At 39.8% G+C, this 16,029-nt stretch overlaps 1 long non-coding RNA gene across 3 annotated transcripts in view; it reads left to right on the forward strand.

The window, feature by feature from the left end:
- Window positions 1-16,029, forward strand: part of LOC132404636 (uncharacterized) — a 48,983-nt gene that overhangs the window by 14,841 nt on the left and 18,113 nt on the right. For 2 of the 3 annotated variants that reach the window (XR_009515614.1, XR_009515615.1), the window contains 2 exons: window positions 11,794-12,134; window positions 12,631-12,753. This is a non-coding gene — a long non-coding RNA (uncharacterized LOC132404636). Of the gene's footprint in view, window positions 1-11,793; window positions 12,135-12,630; window positions 12,754-15,214; window positions 15,754-16,029 lie in introns of those variants that run through there. The other variant, XR_009515613.1, reaches the window with a different exon arrangement.

Raw genomic sequence — 16,029 nt, forward strand, 5'->3', positions numbered from 1 at the left:
AGGCAACATCCTTGTAAATCTCCTCTGCACCCTTTCTATGGTTTCCACATCCTCCTTGTAGTGAGGCTATCAGAACTGAGCACAGTATTCCAAGTAGGTTTGATCAGGGTCCTATATAGGTGCAACATTACCTCTCAGCTTCTAAACTCAATCCCACGATTGATGGAGGCCAATGCACCGTACACCTTCCTAACCACAGTCAACCTGCGCAGCTGCTTTGAGTGTCCTATGGACTCAGACCCCAAGATCCCTCTGATCCTCCACACTGCCAAGATTCTTACCATTAACGCTATATTCTGCCATCATATTTGATGCACCAGAATGAATCACTTCACACTTAACTGGGTTGAACTCCATTTGCCACTTCTCAGCCCAGTTTTGCATCCTATCAATGTCCCGTTGTAATCTCTGACAGCCCTCCAGACTATCCACAACATCCCCAACCCTTGTGTCATCAGCAAATTTACTAACCCATCCCTCCACTTCCTCATCCAGATCATTTATAAAAATCACAAAGAGAAGGGGTCCCAGAACAGATCCCTGAGGCACACCACTGGTGACTGACCTCCATGCAGAATATGACTTGTCTACAACCACTCTTTGCCTTCTGTTGACAAGCCAGTTCTGGATCCACAAAGCAATGTCCCCTTGGATCCCATGCCTCCTTACTTTCTCAATAAGTCGACTGGTCTACAATCATCAATGTGTTTAGTCACATCCTCAAAAAATTCAATCAGGCTCGTAAGGCACGACCTGCTTTTGACAAAGGCATGCTGACTATTCCTAATCATATTATGCCTCTCCAAATGTTCATAAATCCTGCCTCTCAGGATCTTCTTCATCAACTTACCAACCACTGAAGTAAGACTCACTGGTCTATAATTTCCTGGGCTACCTCTACTCCCTTTCTTGAATAATGGAACAACATCTGCAACCCTCCAGTCCTCTGGAACCTCTCCTGTTCCCATTGATGATGCAAAGATCATTGTCAGAGGCTCAGCAATCTCCTCCCTCACCTCCCACAGTGGCCTGGGTTATATCTCGTCTGGTCCCGGTGACTTATCCTCCTTGATGTTTTCCAAAAGCTCCTGCACATCGTCTTTCTTAATATCTACATGCTCAAGCTTTTCAGTCTGCTGTAATTCATCCCTACAAATGTATGTGTTGGATATTTCTTTATTCAATACTCACTGGAGTGAACACAGGTTACTGTTGTGCTGACTTGGAAGTTCTTTGAAAAGTCTTAAGGACTTGGAACATCAAAATGATGTTTGGCCAAAACTATTGTTTTTAGTACTATGGTGCTCAATCCATTTTTGGTGGTGTACTTTAAGTGACTGATTCAGGAAAATGCACAAAATAATAAAGTGGTAGTGCCTTTCCATGAAGTTCAAATATTTGGCACCTGTCTAGATCACATATGTTTCAAATTACTAATTGCTATGCAGTATTGGCAAGGAACCCATATCTCTGCTTTCATCTGCTCTATACAGCTGCCATCAGTGTATCTGCAGACTATTGTGTCTCACGATATCTAATTTTTCCCAGCTGAGTCAATCATTAATACGTGGTTTCATTGGGAAAGAAACCTGGGATGGATTTCTGCTCTTCCATATCAACTTAACCAAATGTACCACAGAGCGGGTGAAGAAGGTGAATGTGAAGGACGATCGTCATTTATATATTTACCTCCTCTGCCCCATCTGGCTTTTGTTAGGGGGAATGAGAAGACATTATGGGGTCTGCGCTGTTCAAAGTCTTCCAGCAGGTTTAAGCCTACTCCTTCCCAACTTAATACAAGATACAATGCTTCGTTATATTGCCACACATACACAGTTACTTCTCACTCATTGTTGTTGGTATCTAATGCTGCTGTCTGAGATAAAATCTTTGCAACTGTACATGCCATTTCCCTTGGATGGTGAATTAGGTCCTCAGTCTGCATTTAATTACTTGAACACAGTGACAAAGTTACAAATGTTCAAAGTAAATTTATTATCAAAGTACATATACAGTATGTCACCATATACTACCGAGATTTATTTTCTTGAGGGTGTTGAGAATAAATACACAGAAACACAATAGAATCAATGAGAAACTACACACAAACAAAGAGAGACAAACAACCAATGTGCAAAACACATTTTGCAAATACAATAAGAAAAACAAAATAATAACAAATAAATAAATAAATATTGAGAACATGATTTGTAGAGTCCTTGAAAGTGAGTCCGTAGGGTGTGGAATCAGATCAGTGTTGGGGTGAGTGAAGTTATCCACTCCGCAGTAATGTTACAATTGACCAGACTATCTTTTCAGTTAGTCTGTAGAAAATCACCCCTTGTTCATAGATCTAAGCCACAGCTTGTGACTTATTTGAGGGTTAATGCTTCAACTAACTCCCTCTCGTAAACTTGCAGAGCTGAGCATATGTTAACCAGTCATGCTGTTTAAAGAAAAATGTTAATTGTTTACACATTAGTTACAAATTGACTACTCCTGGCTGTTGTTGTCATTCCACAAATTTTTGCTACACAGTCGCTTGAAGTTTCCAAGCGCCACAGACAGAGGTGTGGCAGATGCTGAATTAACACTTGCTTCAAAACTTTCATACAAGTTGGGTTGCTAACAGGCCTTGGTGCACCTGTGGTATTCCCTTCACCTATCAAACAAGAAGTGTAGAAGAGGAAGAAAGAGACATGCAAGGAGACGGAAGCAGAACGAGGGAACGCAGGCTAGATTGTTATGTATATGAAGAATAATAAGGCATCAGACAGAGCATTAAGTAGAGGGGTTAGGAAGTTCTGTTGAAATTTTATAAGATGTTGGGGAGGCTATACTTGGAGTACTATGTACAGTTTAGGTCATAGGAAAAATATATTCAACTAGAAACAGTGCAGAAAAAAATTACCAGGATGCTGCCCAGACCTGGGGGCCAGAGTTAGGAAGACAAGTTATGTAGACTGGACTTAATTCAAGTATAGGATCGATTGTTTTTTTTTTTGCCAACTTCTTCGCCAAGTTCTTCGGTATGCTGTCAGAAAACTTGGTGCCTTCTCTGCCAAGTTTAGCCATTCATCTACTTCTACCGCTAAAGCCTCACAGTACCCTTCGCAGACAAATGCACTTCCCCTTTAAGAGATGCAAGCAACTTTAATAATGCCAACACATATTACATTTGTGCCCACTGCTGATACTTGTGGCCAATTACTGAGTTTGTTAGTGTGGAAATTCATAATCTTGAGCAAGCAATGTGAAGAGGTTCTGCTGCTTTTGATACATCCAGTAGGTATAGAGTATTGCAAACATAAGCTACTTTTCGGCTGCTATTCAGTTGAGTTCCCAGGTTTTGGTCCCCTTTAGCTACTATCATTAATGTGAACAGTGGAGCATTGAGCTTTGAAGTATTGGAGAATTGTGAGGTCTAGGAACAGGTAAACTTACCATAGAGGTGAGGCACTCTGCTCACTCTGCGAATGCAAATATCATTCAACACTGAAAGATCAAAGAGGACACTAAGCGTTGAGTTAGATTCCCAAGTGGAGTGAAGCCTCCAATGAAATCCTTCAGGAAGAAAGCACTTGAAATAACCAAAAAATAGTATATCATTGTTAGAAATCAATATTACTATCAGGAAAACCTGTTAAAATAGGAACCTAACGTACTGGAGCTGGTTAAAGCAGGAAAATAATACCACATTGAAGTGGACCACAGCACTTTTTTTTTCCCTGAGACCATGTGGAAGTTAATCCTAAATTATTAACTGTGAATATTTATGATGTTTCATTTTACAGCCAAATAACTTTCTGCCGTGTTTCTCAGGTACAATTTCAAATGTGCGTAATTCATCATCAGCATTAACGACATGATAGAGTACAGCAGTTATATAACATATTAATCCTCAGCTTCATATAACATATTGGAATAACAAGCCTTTACTCTTAACCCCATATCTTCACACAGCATGTGTCGCTGCACACCAGTTCAAATGAATAACGCAACACTCTCTAGAATAATTTGGTGATATTCAGTCAACGATAATCAAACATCTGCCCACGAAGGAATCTTTGAGAAATTAAGGTAACTTTAACAAAACACTATTGTGATATAATTGTCAGAGTCACTAAGTTTAATTAATTTCTGAGATAGTAATTCCCCTAAGACTTTCATTGTGAGAATTTTTTTTGTCAAACAGCAGCAAATAATTAAAATGTAAAAGAAATAGAATTTTAATTCATCTTATGAAAAAACCTTTGCAAAAGTGATGACATTGTTCAAATTTAATTTGATTTGCTTTGTGCATAGTAATTTTATTTAGGGGAAAAATCAAGTGCAGTTATTTTATAAATCTATAAATTTAACTGGAGAATACAACCATAATATCCCTTAGTAACACGAAAACTAAATATGCTTTTGGATTTATTAACGCTATATGACTGAAATGCATGAAAATCTGTGTGTAATAATATTCCAAACACTTATTTACATATTCATAATTTGTTTGCAGTATATTTTAGAGCTGATTGGAAGGTATTATAAACAATAAAATTTGCATTGCTAAAGAGAAAGATAATTATGAATACAGGCAAACCCCATCCTAAGTTACAAAAGGATTCTGTTTCTGAGAGCTATTTGTTAGATAGAAATGAATAAAAGCAATGTATAGGAGAGGATCATGGAAACATCCTATAAACTCTAGAGTCTGTTATGTATGGAACTCCCAGAACAGCAGTGTCTGAGATACTCAAACCATCCCGTATAGTACCAACAATCATTTTATGGTCAAAGTCACTTAGATCCCATTTCTTCCCCATTCTGATGTTTAGTCTGAGCAACAAACTGAACCTCTTGACTATGTTTGCATGCTTTTATGCATTGAGGTGCTGACAGATGATTGGCTGATTAGCTGAATGTGTAAACCAATGTGTAGTTAATAAAGTGGCACTGAATATATATTGTACCAAGATTCTCCAGCCACACATGGGAAGAAATTCAAAATATACCATTCATTATGAATACTAATAACACTTATAATCGGCTGACACTACTATACTGACTCTATTTCATTGGTGCATAATGACCTCAGAACTCTGTAAGTACTGTGAAACTCACATTCCCATGGCATTTGATAAATTGACTTCAAGTGAAATCACTGCCATTCCAGGTAAAAAATAGTTTTAAATTTAAGATTTTACAAACACGAGGAAGTCTGCATATGCTGGATATCCAAGGTAATGCATACAAAAGGCTGCAGGAACCCAGCAGATCAGGGGCCATCAACAGAAATGAATGATTGGCCAAGACCCTTCTTCAGGCCTTAAGGTTTGACAGAAACAATGCTTTTGGACCATCTTTGAACTACGAACGCTTGACTCAAAAGGAAACTAACCCTTGTCATGCATTTTTAACTTAAGACATTTCACTGAAGTAGTGTATATTCCACAATGAGCAATTTACTTTGCCAAGTTATCGCCATTCGTACTTTTTTCATGTCGAAAGAGGATGATTCAACATTTCTCCTGTTTTATATAACTTTATTCCGTAAGTTTAATTCATAGATTTTACACCTTTTGTTTCAAGTTTATTGTATTTAAGTTTGCATCTATTTGCCCACTGTGGCAAACATCACATTGCAAAGAGCAACATGCACAAAATACTGGAAAAACTCAGCGGGCCAGGCAGCATCTATGGAGAGAAATAAATAAGAATTCAATGTTACAGGGTGATTGTTTATATCTCTCCATTGATACTGCCCGACTAGCTGAGTTCCTCCAGTACCTTGTGTGTAATGCTCAGGATTTCCAGCGTCTGCAGAATCTCTTGTGTGCATCTCATTGCAATGGTTTTACATTAGCATTTTATTGGCTAATTGACCACTGAAGTATTTCAGTGAATGAATGAAGTGAACTGGATTGAATTAGCTGTGGTGAAAACTAGGAATTTTAGTTTATGTAGAGATACAGCATGTTAACAGGCCCTTCCGGGCCAATGACTCCACATCACCCAATTACACTTATGTGACAAATTATTCTATTAATCTATACATCTTTGGAATGTAAGCTTTTTAAGTCTTGCACAAGAACTTTGAAAATAGGGAAATCAAGTAAAGTTTGTGTCACTGGGGAGAAGTGGAAAAAAACAATTTTTACATGTCAAAAAAAACTTAATTGATATCAAATACAAAGAACAGGTGGAACATAAGAAAGACAGATAAAGAAAAAGTCAATTTCAATTATGACATTTTCCCACCTTAGTTAATGCCAACAATAACTTTCAGTTATTCATTAGTTTTAATATGGCTTTAAGATACATCAAAGGAGTGCTATTAAATAAAATTGACATTGAGCCATAACCATGGCGATTGTTGGAACAAGGAAGCAAGATGCAGTAAACCATTTTAATAACATCTGTTAATATGCCAAACAATAGAATTGCATCAGAGTGAGAAACTAATGCTGCTTAGGTTCAATTTGAGCAAGTTTAAAAAAAACACTTGATTGTAGAAATGTAACTAATATCTGATAACTTTAAATGGCAAACAGTACAAAACATTAGTGAGATAAAAAGGAGTAAATGACAAAATTACATCATTTTAACATATATTAATTTACAAAATAATTCACAATATCATTATTGGAACACGTTTTGATTTGATTGCCCATGTTTGAACCATTTAACGAAATGGTGAGCTAATGATTTCAAGGCGAAGCGCACACACGTACCACACGTGTAAACATCTGGTAAGTTACTGCTGTTAATTTGTTTATCCTTCCAAGCTAGGGGGAGAAAGTTTGCTCTTAGCTTGCAAAAAACACGCTGACCTAGTTATTAAGTAAAATTGCTGCTTCTTGTGTCATGAAGTTGAAGCTGATTCTATTTTGTTTGTGGCATTTTCCATACAGTCTATCTTGTTGCTTGCAACAATGTTTTCTGCAGGCAACGTGGGCATTTAGTGTATGTGGTACAACATACTTCTTTAAATGGGCAAGTATTCCTAAGCTGAGTATAACTGATAATAACTGCAAGTATGAAATGATTGGTTTAAATCTTGTATGCTTCAAATGTTAGATGATCACCAGGTCATAATGGAGGTAAGTGTTAATATCATTGCTCATTATAAAAGCTGTGCTCTTTGCATTCTGTTCCAGATATAAAAAAAATGGGGTGATTTGCAAATTATGAGACAAGTGTGCCACAATAGTTGCACTCTGGCTGTAAGTTTCAAAAAGTCTGCAGTTCTGTTTATAACTTTAGTATGGACATTGCTTTTTACACATTGTTGTTGACCTGAAAATTTAAGGCTCTCTTTAGTGCCTTTGTGGGCTGAAGTATGGCATCATTTATGGATGCTAATTCTTCTGTTTATGAGTAAATAAAAGCATGTTACATAAGACTAAAAACTTGCATTATGCCAAAGTAAGAGTGGAAAAGAGCTAGAATCATAGAAGTGTACAGCACAGAAAAGGACCCCTTCGGCCCAGCATCCCAACTGCGATGCCTCAGTGCCAGTCCCATCGTCCTGCATTGGACCCACATCTCTCCACTGCTTTCTTATTCAAGTACAGGTGCGAATGCCTTTTAAAAATTCTAATTGTACCTGCTTCCACCATCGAGTTATACAGTATTTTTAGCACAGACACAGGCCCTTTGGCCCATCTGTTCCATGCTGAACTATTTCTCTGCCTAGTCACATTGACGTGCATCGGGACCATAGCTTCCTATACCCCTCCCATCCATGTCCTTATCCCAAATGTTGAAATCAAACTCACATCCACCACTGCCACTGGCAGCTCATTCCACACTTTTACAACCCTCTTGAAGAACTTCCCTCTCATGTTCTTCTTAAATATTTCACCTTTCACCCTTAACCTATGACCTCTGGTTCTAGTCTCACTCACCTTCAGGGGAAATGCCTGTTTGCATTTACCCTACCTACACTCCTTACCATTTTGTATACCTCTCCCACATTTCCCCCCCATTCTTCAATGCTCCAGAGAATAGATTCTATCTTTCACTATAACTCTAGTCAACAATTCCCAGCAAAGCACTTGTGAATTTTCTCTCTTTCAATCTTATTGATCTATCTTTAAAATTTACAGACAGTGTGGGGAAGGTCTTTCCTATGCAGGCCGTACCACCCAGCATCCCATCTATTTAACACTAGCCTAATCAAATAACAATTTACAATGACCAATTAACCTACCAACCAGTACATCATTGGACTGTGGGAGAAAACTGGAGCACCCGAGGGAAATCCATGAGCTCACGGGAAGCTGATAGAAATTTTCTTAGAGGACATGGGAGTTGAACTCTGAAATCCAACGCCATAAGCTGTAATGGCATTGTGCTACCCTCTGAGGTACCATTGCACTATACTATATCTTTCCTGTCAACATTTCGGGCCAAAATCCTTCGTCAGGACACTAGCGTTGGTGTCCTGACAAAGGGTCTCAGCCCAAAACATCAACAGTGCTTCTCCTTATAGATGCTGCCTGGCCTGTTGTGTTCCATTAGCATTTTGTTGTCACAAGGGAATGTGGAGACTGGATCCAAATGCAGGACACAGGCACTGAAGTACTAGGGGCAGAACAGGAACATCTAAAGGATAGAACAAGATGGGGAGACCATGGCATGCAACAGTGATCCTGGGGTTCAGAGAGTTCATGGCAAAGGCAGGACCTTGGCTTGGCTAAAGGATGGGTCTATGGGACAAGGAATGCTGGGAGGATAGCCCCCTGGGCAGGGCCACCTCCCAGGCAGGAACACAGGGGCCTGGGCAGGTCACAGGGCACCTGGGCAGGATGCAGGTCACAACCCATCAGGAGCAAGGGGTAGGAAAGGGTCAGAGTCCTCAGGGCAGGCCACATAGCTCCTGGGCAGGGCCACCTCCCAGGTAGGAACACGGGGGCCTAGGAAAGACACAGAACACCTGGGCAGGTTGCAGGGCACCACCCATCAGAAGAGAGGGGTAGGAGTCCCCCACCAGGCAACAGCAGCCCAGCCTGCTTACCCAACAGAGGCAAGGGATCAGAAGGGAGCTCAGACCAGGGTGACTACAAGAACAGTCTTACAGAACTAGATAATTAACAGTGGGTAATACACATACATACATACTTAAGGGTGAAAGGAGGGATGGCTACAAGACCCGGAGTCCGGAGTCTGTAGACTGGATCAAGACCCAGAATGCAGGCTCCGGACTGGACCATAACATTTGTGTGTGTTGTTTGAATTTCCAGCATCTGCAGATTTCCTCGTCTTTGCACAATACTCCAAATTTGGCCTTACCAATGCCTTGTACAATTTTAACATTACATCACAACTCCTATACTCAACGCTCTGATTTATAAAGGCCAGCATACCAAAAGCCTTCTTCACCACCCTATCCACATGAGATTCCACCTTCAGGGAACTATGCACCATTATTCCTAGATCACTCTATTCTACTGCATTCTTCAATGCCCTACCATTTACCATGTATGTCCTATTTGGATTATTCCTACCAAAATGTAGCACCTCATACTTATCAGCATTAAATCCATCTGCCATCTTTCAGCCCACTCTTCTAACTGGACTAAATCTCTCTGCAAGCTTTGAAAACTTACTTCATTATCCACAACGCCACCTACCTTGGTATCATCTGGATACTTACTAATCCAATTTACCACCCCATCATCCAGATCATTAATGTATATGACAAACAACATTGGACCCAGTACAGATCCTTGAGGCACACCACTAGTCACCGGCCTCCAACCTGACAAACAGTTATCCACCACTACTCTCTGGCATCTCCCATCCAGCCACTGTTGAATCCATTTTACTACTTCAATATTAACACCTAAAGATTGAACGTTCCTAACTAACCTGCTGTTCAGAACCTTGTCAAAGGCCTTACTGAAGTCCTTATAGACAACATCCACTGCTTTACCCTCGTCAACATTCCTAGTTACCTCTTTAAAAAATTCAATAAGATCTGTCAAATATGACCTTCCATGCACAAATCCATGTTGACTGTCCCTAATCAGACCCTGTCTATCCAGATAATTATGTATACCATCTCTAAGAATACTTTCCATTAATTTACCCACCACTGATGTCAAACTTACAGGTCTATAATTGCTAGGTTTACACTTAGAACCCTTTTCAAACAATGGAACAACATGAGCATTATGCCAATCCTCTGGCACCATTCCTGTTTCTAATGATATTTGAAATATTTCTGTCACAGCCCCTGCTTTTTCTACACAACTTTCCTCAAGGTCCTAGGGAATGTCAGCATCTGGAGATTTATCCACTTTTATATTCCTTAAAAGCACCAGCACTTCCTCCTCTTTAATCATCATAGTTTCCATAAATTCCCTACTTGTTTCCCTTACCTTACACACTTCAATATCCTTCTCCTTAGTGAATACTGAAGAAAAGAAATTGTTCAAAATCTCCCCCATCTCTCTTGGCTCCACACATCTCTCTTGGCTGTCCACTCTGATTCTCTAAGGGACCAATTTTATCCCTCACTATCCTTTTGCTATTAATATAACTGTAGAAACCCTTTGGATTTATTTTCAGCTTACTTGCCAAAGCATCCTCATATCTTCTTTTAGCTTTTCTAATTTCTTTCTTAAGATTCTTTTTACATTCTTTATATTCCTCGAGCACCTCATTTACTCCATGCTGCCTATATTTATTGTAGATCTCTCTCTTTTTCTGAAACAAAATAATATTTGTATTTCTATGCACCTGTAATGCTGCTGTTACTCTGTAATTTCCTTTGCGATCAATGAAGTAGCTATCTATCTATCCTGGTTTGTCCTCCTAAAGTGCACCAGCTCATACTTACCTGCATTAAATTCCATAGGCCATTTTTCAGCCTATTTTTCCAGCAGGTTCAGATCCTTCTGCAAGCTTTGATTGCCTTGCTGGTTGTCCACTATGACAGCAATTTTGGTATCATTCAGATTATTGATTTTGATGACAAACGCCAATGGACCCAACACCAACTTCTGTGGCACACAACTAGATCAAATAGGTTATGAATCTGGAGTACACCAGGGCCTGCATTCAAACCATCTACTACCACTCTCTGGCTTCTCCTGTGAAGCCAGTGCCTAATCAAATTTACCTCCTTATCTTGAATGACAAGCGACTGAACCTTCCAGACCACCAACCTCCATGTGGGGCTTTGTCAAAGGCCTTGTGAAAGTCCATGTAGACAGCATCCACTGCTTTTCTTTTAGCAACTTTACTGGTAGCTTCCTCGCAGAATTCTGTGATAAGGTGCCTAAGACTTTTGCACAGTACTGCACAGTATTTATCAACATGGAGCGATGAGTGAGTTTGTAAATCTGGTGGAGCAAAGGATGTTGGGACTGACTGATCAACTAAATATTTGATGGCGGTACATCACTATAATATTTTCATTTTTTATTTATTGTATTCACTTAAACTCCTAAACTAGAAACTGAGATGTGTTAGATATGATCTTGAAGACTAATTTGTCTTGTAAATATGCATTATATAAAAACCATAACAATTATAAAGGAGAGAGGGAGTGATGTTACTGAAGTTAATTTCCATAATAAAGCTGGGTCAGTTAGTCTAGAAATTCAAGCCCTTATAAGTTAGAATGTCTTTATGATATTGCCAAAGGAAATGAGGACCAAAATAAATCGGAGTAAACTACTGAAAATTCTAGGTGGGACTAAGACAAGATGGTGCTAAATGGCAACTTCTTTGCTTGTATCTTTGGAAGCAGCTTTATTTCTATCTTAGTTATCTCTTTTTCCCATTTTCAAGGTTCTTTTGAAGATCCTGACCCGGAGTTACACACTGACTTTGGTTCTTTGCGGGAATGGGTCCTGATCTCAGGGCCTCACGACCGGCCGCTTTTTGATATCCCAAGGACATGGCCTGAAAGATGAGTGCGCCTTCAGGGTTCCGAGATTTCACGGCTGTGGGGATATGTTGGTTCTGGGCTGGTGCTCCTGACTGAAGCCTCGCAAGAGAACACGGAAGATTGGGAGCAGCGGGTCAGCTGCCAGGGGTTGTGTGCCTGGAGAGCTGCGCCTTTTTGGTGCCGACTCTGCAAGGCAGAACTCGGAAAAAGTGATGCAGCTGATTTTTAACGTCGTAAATCAGTGAGTTGTTTGTTAAGTCTCCCCTCTCGCTCGGTGGAGGGGGGGTACTAGTGATTTTTTGTTGGTGGGGGAGCAGCTTTGCTGCTGCTTGTGTGTGGCAGGGGGGAGTGGGGGAAGGCTTTGGGGTTCTAACATTTTAACTGTCATTCATTCTTTGGGGCACTCCTCTGTTTTCATGGATGTTTGCAAAGAAAAAGAATTTCAGGATGTATATTGTATACATTTGTCTGACACTAAATGTACCTATTGAAATCTTCCAGCCACATTAACCTGAGGGTTATTTAGTAATTTTTCTTTAGTCCCCATGTTTATCTCACCATCCAGCCAGGCTAACATCCTTTGGGATGCTGATCTGCAGCAACTGCATTCATCCTCCTTTGTGCTAGCAGAGGCTTTTCCATTGGATTTCTGTTTGCTATGTTTCTGGTCAAATGCTGCCCTGGTGTCAAAGACTGTCATTTTCTCCTCTCTTCTGGAATACATGACTTTCACCCAGGTGTACGGCAAAGCTGCAGTGAAGCTTGGAGCCATGGTACCCTGAAAAGAACACAATGAAACACCTTTGAAGTGTGCCATGGTGTAATGGAGGAGGCAACTGATTCACAGCAAGCTCTCACAGGTAGGAAAGGCTTTTGCAATGTTTGTTGAAGAAAAGTGGGCAAGAATTGCTGCTTGCCCATTGAGATTTTGTGGAAAACTGCTGCCTTGTTGCAATGGCTGGCTCAGAGCTTCTCCAGCACTGAAGCTGGGTGAGTTGGAAGTTCAGCTGCCAGTGCATATGATGCTTTGCACTAGCATTACATCCCACTTGCCTGAACATGTAACCAATAAGGATTGAGAAATTAAGTGATGTGTTGATTTATTTTCATTTTACTCAGTCTTTATGGGGTTGACTGCTTGCTCCTATGCCACACGGTGTGGGCTCTGGCACAGTTTTGTGCCCTGAGACCAGCTCTCTGTAGTTGGTGTAACTCCACGCGGTACCAGCACTAAAAGATGGCGAAGCCCCAGACAGATGGGTTGTCAAAACTGTCGGCATGATGGGGCCATTGAATGTGCATGCATGTATTTAGCACTCACAAAGTTACAACAGCATTTAATACACAATAAAAGAAAAAGTAATTAAAAAATTGAAAGAATGTTACTTCTTTACATTAAGAATAATGAAGTGCAATTCTGCACTAATGATCAAAGTCATAAAAACTAACAAATAAGCATTCAAATATGTAAGTGCTTCCCTTTCTCCTATAGGCAAAGGGATGGCTATGCTAGCACCTAAGAGGTGAGAAATCTGTGGAGTCTCACTTGCTTATGTCTTTGGAAGTAATGGGGAGTCAACTAGAGAAAGACAAGGACAGCTCCAGGCACAATTGGCTGAGCAATACAAACTACCGCTGATTAAAGCCAAGCAGTGCTTGAAATTGGGAATTCAGTGAAGTTACCTGCGCAGGTTTCAGCAATTATTTCTGTCCTGCCATGAAAGACCTGTCCCATTTTTTTGGGGTAGATTTCTGTAATGTTAGTGTATTTTTCAGTAAATTTGATCATTCTAGTTTTTAAAATCAATTCTTTAATGTCAACTGGCTTTTATCATCTCTAATAAACATACACAATTGGAAAACAGTTCCAAAGACCCTTGACACCATCAAGCTGTCAAAAGGCCGTCATCAGTATGAGCCCAGTTTCTGCTCGCGAACTCAGCAGCATGTTTCATAGCACCTCCTCAGTAGGAAAGGCAAAGTGATTGAGTGAATCTGTGAGTCACAAATTGTTACGGTGGTCACGGGAATAATGCAAGTACAAGCAGGCAAAATGTTTTGTATCATGCATGATCTATCTCATTTTTGGTCAGGGCATTAAGAACAGTGCCCCTTCCCATTTTTGAAATAAAGCCATGGGAATCTTTAAGAAAGGGTAAAGACTTGATTTCCTCCACACTGCACCGAAGTGCCAGCATTGACTTTATGTGTTGAAGAGTCTGGTGTGAGACTTGGACATGGAACTTTTTGACTTAGACTCCTTGCTCTTACATAAGAAAAAGTTTTTGTGTGGGACTAAGAAAGTCAACTAGTCTCAATTCCATTTTGATATACAGAAAAATTGCTGTATACTGTGGTGGGGGTGGAGATGGAGTGCAGAGCGTGGAATCTCAGCAGTTACATTTAACTTATTAATATGATATTATTATGCCTAATAGTAATATTATACTAATAAGATGGATGTTAGCTGCTGAGAATGTTCATCAAGCAAGGTTAAGGTTCAACAATTGCACACATTTGCAATATAATTAAAAAAGAAATGTTCATCATGCATGGCTCGGTGGAGGAAGTGACCCACATGGACATTATTACAATCCGACCCAGCTCCTGGTGGGACTGAACACATTCACAAATTGCTCTTCTGTAAACACCCATGTAAATACTTTGTTAAGTTAAACCCAATGACAGGACCAGTAGCTTCCAAATCTTGCTTTCTTCTCATCAGCAATCTGCCCTTGAGGATTTTACAACCTGAGGCAATAATTTGTCTTGCTGAGCAAGTCAGGTGGACTTTCTGCAATTAGACCTTCTGATTTGGAATTATAACTCAATCTGACAAAATTGAATTAAAGCAATCCAATTTTGCAGCACCATTGGTCTCCTATTGGAATGCTAAGTATTAACACAGACAAGATTTATTGACAGAATCCTCTGAACAGGAACTGCTACCGTACTGATGGATCACATTCTCAGTCTTCCAAAACTAGCTGCTCCAGATCCAAAAGCCTCCCCTTTTTGTGGACTATGTCCTGGATCCAGTAGAACTGTGAAAAATGTGACGTGAGCAGGCCATGATACTCCTCTGGGGGTATTTCATTGATGATTAACCCAGCTATCAGCTTTGCTCTTTGTCAAAGTAGTCAATATTTCCCAGATATTCAGAAACATTTAAAACTACTAAAAGTGAGGTAAAGAGTAACAAAATAAAGAATGCAAGATCAATTAAAATAGCTGGAAAAATTTTAAAAAACCTTTAAAGCAGACAAAAATAGTTAAAGAAGTACTTCTAAGTCACCTCATTCTTATGTTTTCTCCTTATAGCTTTAACACTGATTCAAATGAAAATGGCTACAGCTGCTACACCAGGTCTAACCTGATATCGGGTATGAAAGCAAATACCCTAAGCCTAAGCACCGAACATCGCTGACAAATTGCCAGCAGAACCTCGCCTGCGGGAACAGGATCTTTGCATTCACAGTGGGGGGATCTTGAACTTGCTGGTAGTTATGTGGGTAAATGCCAGCAGTTCCATGCAGAACTGCTAGCATTTAACAGCAAATGACAGGCCAGTAGTGTTCCATTTGCAATAATAATAAAAAGGTGGAAGGAATGAAGTCTGACTTTGCGCTCCCAGCGGGGGAGCTTTGTCTGGTGGGAGTGCATAATTTCCTGTCCATTAATTTAAACGGTTGAAAAGTGATGCAGTATGTGCACCCAAATTGCTGGTAGATGGTGCTGGCAGGTACAGTTGCCTGGCGGGAGGGCAAAGTCAGACAATTAGTCCAATGGAGCACAAAAGATCAGCAAGTATTAAGAAAATGGAATAAATAAAGCCAGTGAGAGCATCATAATCGGCCAATTATCTTTCACTTGAACATCTTAAAATGTGATGGAAATACTCAAAGATGTAGTGAATAAAATCTGTTTCAGTTTGCTTTGACCTTCTGGTGCATTTTTGTTAATGGCATGCAGTATTATGTTATGAAGAAATCGAAAAAATTATTTTATCATATGTTTGATTATAAAGTAGAACTGGTAGGGAGCTGAATTAAAACCTATTCTTAACCCAGTAAGTGTTTCTAAGTCAAGATTTTCAAATAAACTTCTAATGTTTAACTTAAGTACACAATGAACAA

The sequence above is a fragment of the Hypanus sabinus genome, chromosome 14, assembly GCF_030144855.1.
Source record: "Hypanus sabinus isolate sHypSab1 chromosome 14, sHypSab1.hap1, whole genome shotgun sequence".
Taxonomy (NCBI): domain Eukaryota; kingdom Metazoa; phylum Chordata; class Chondrichthyes; order Myliobatiformes; family Dasyatidae; genus Hypanus; species Hypanus sabinus.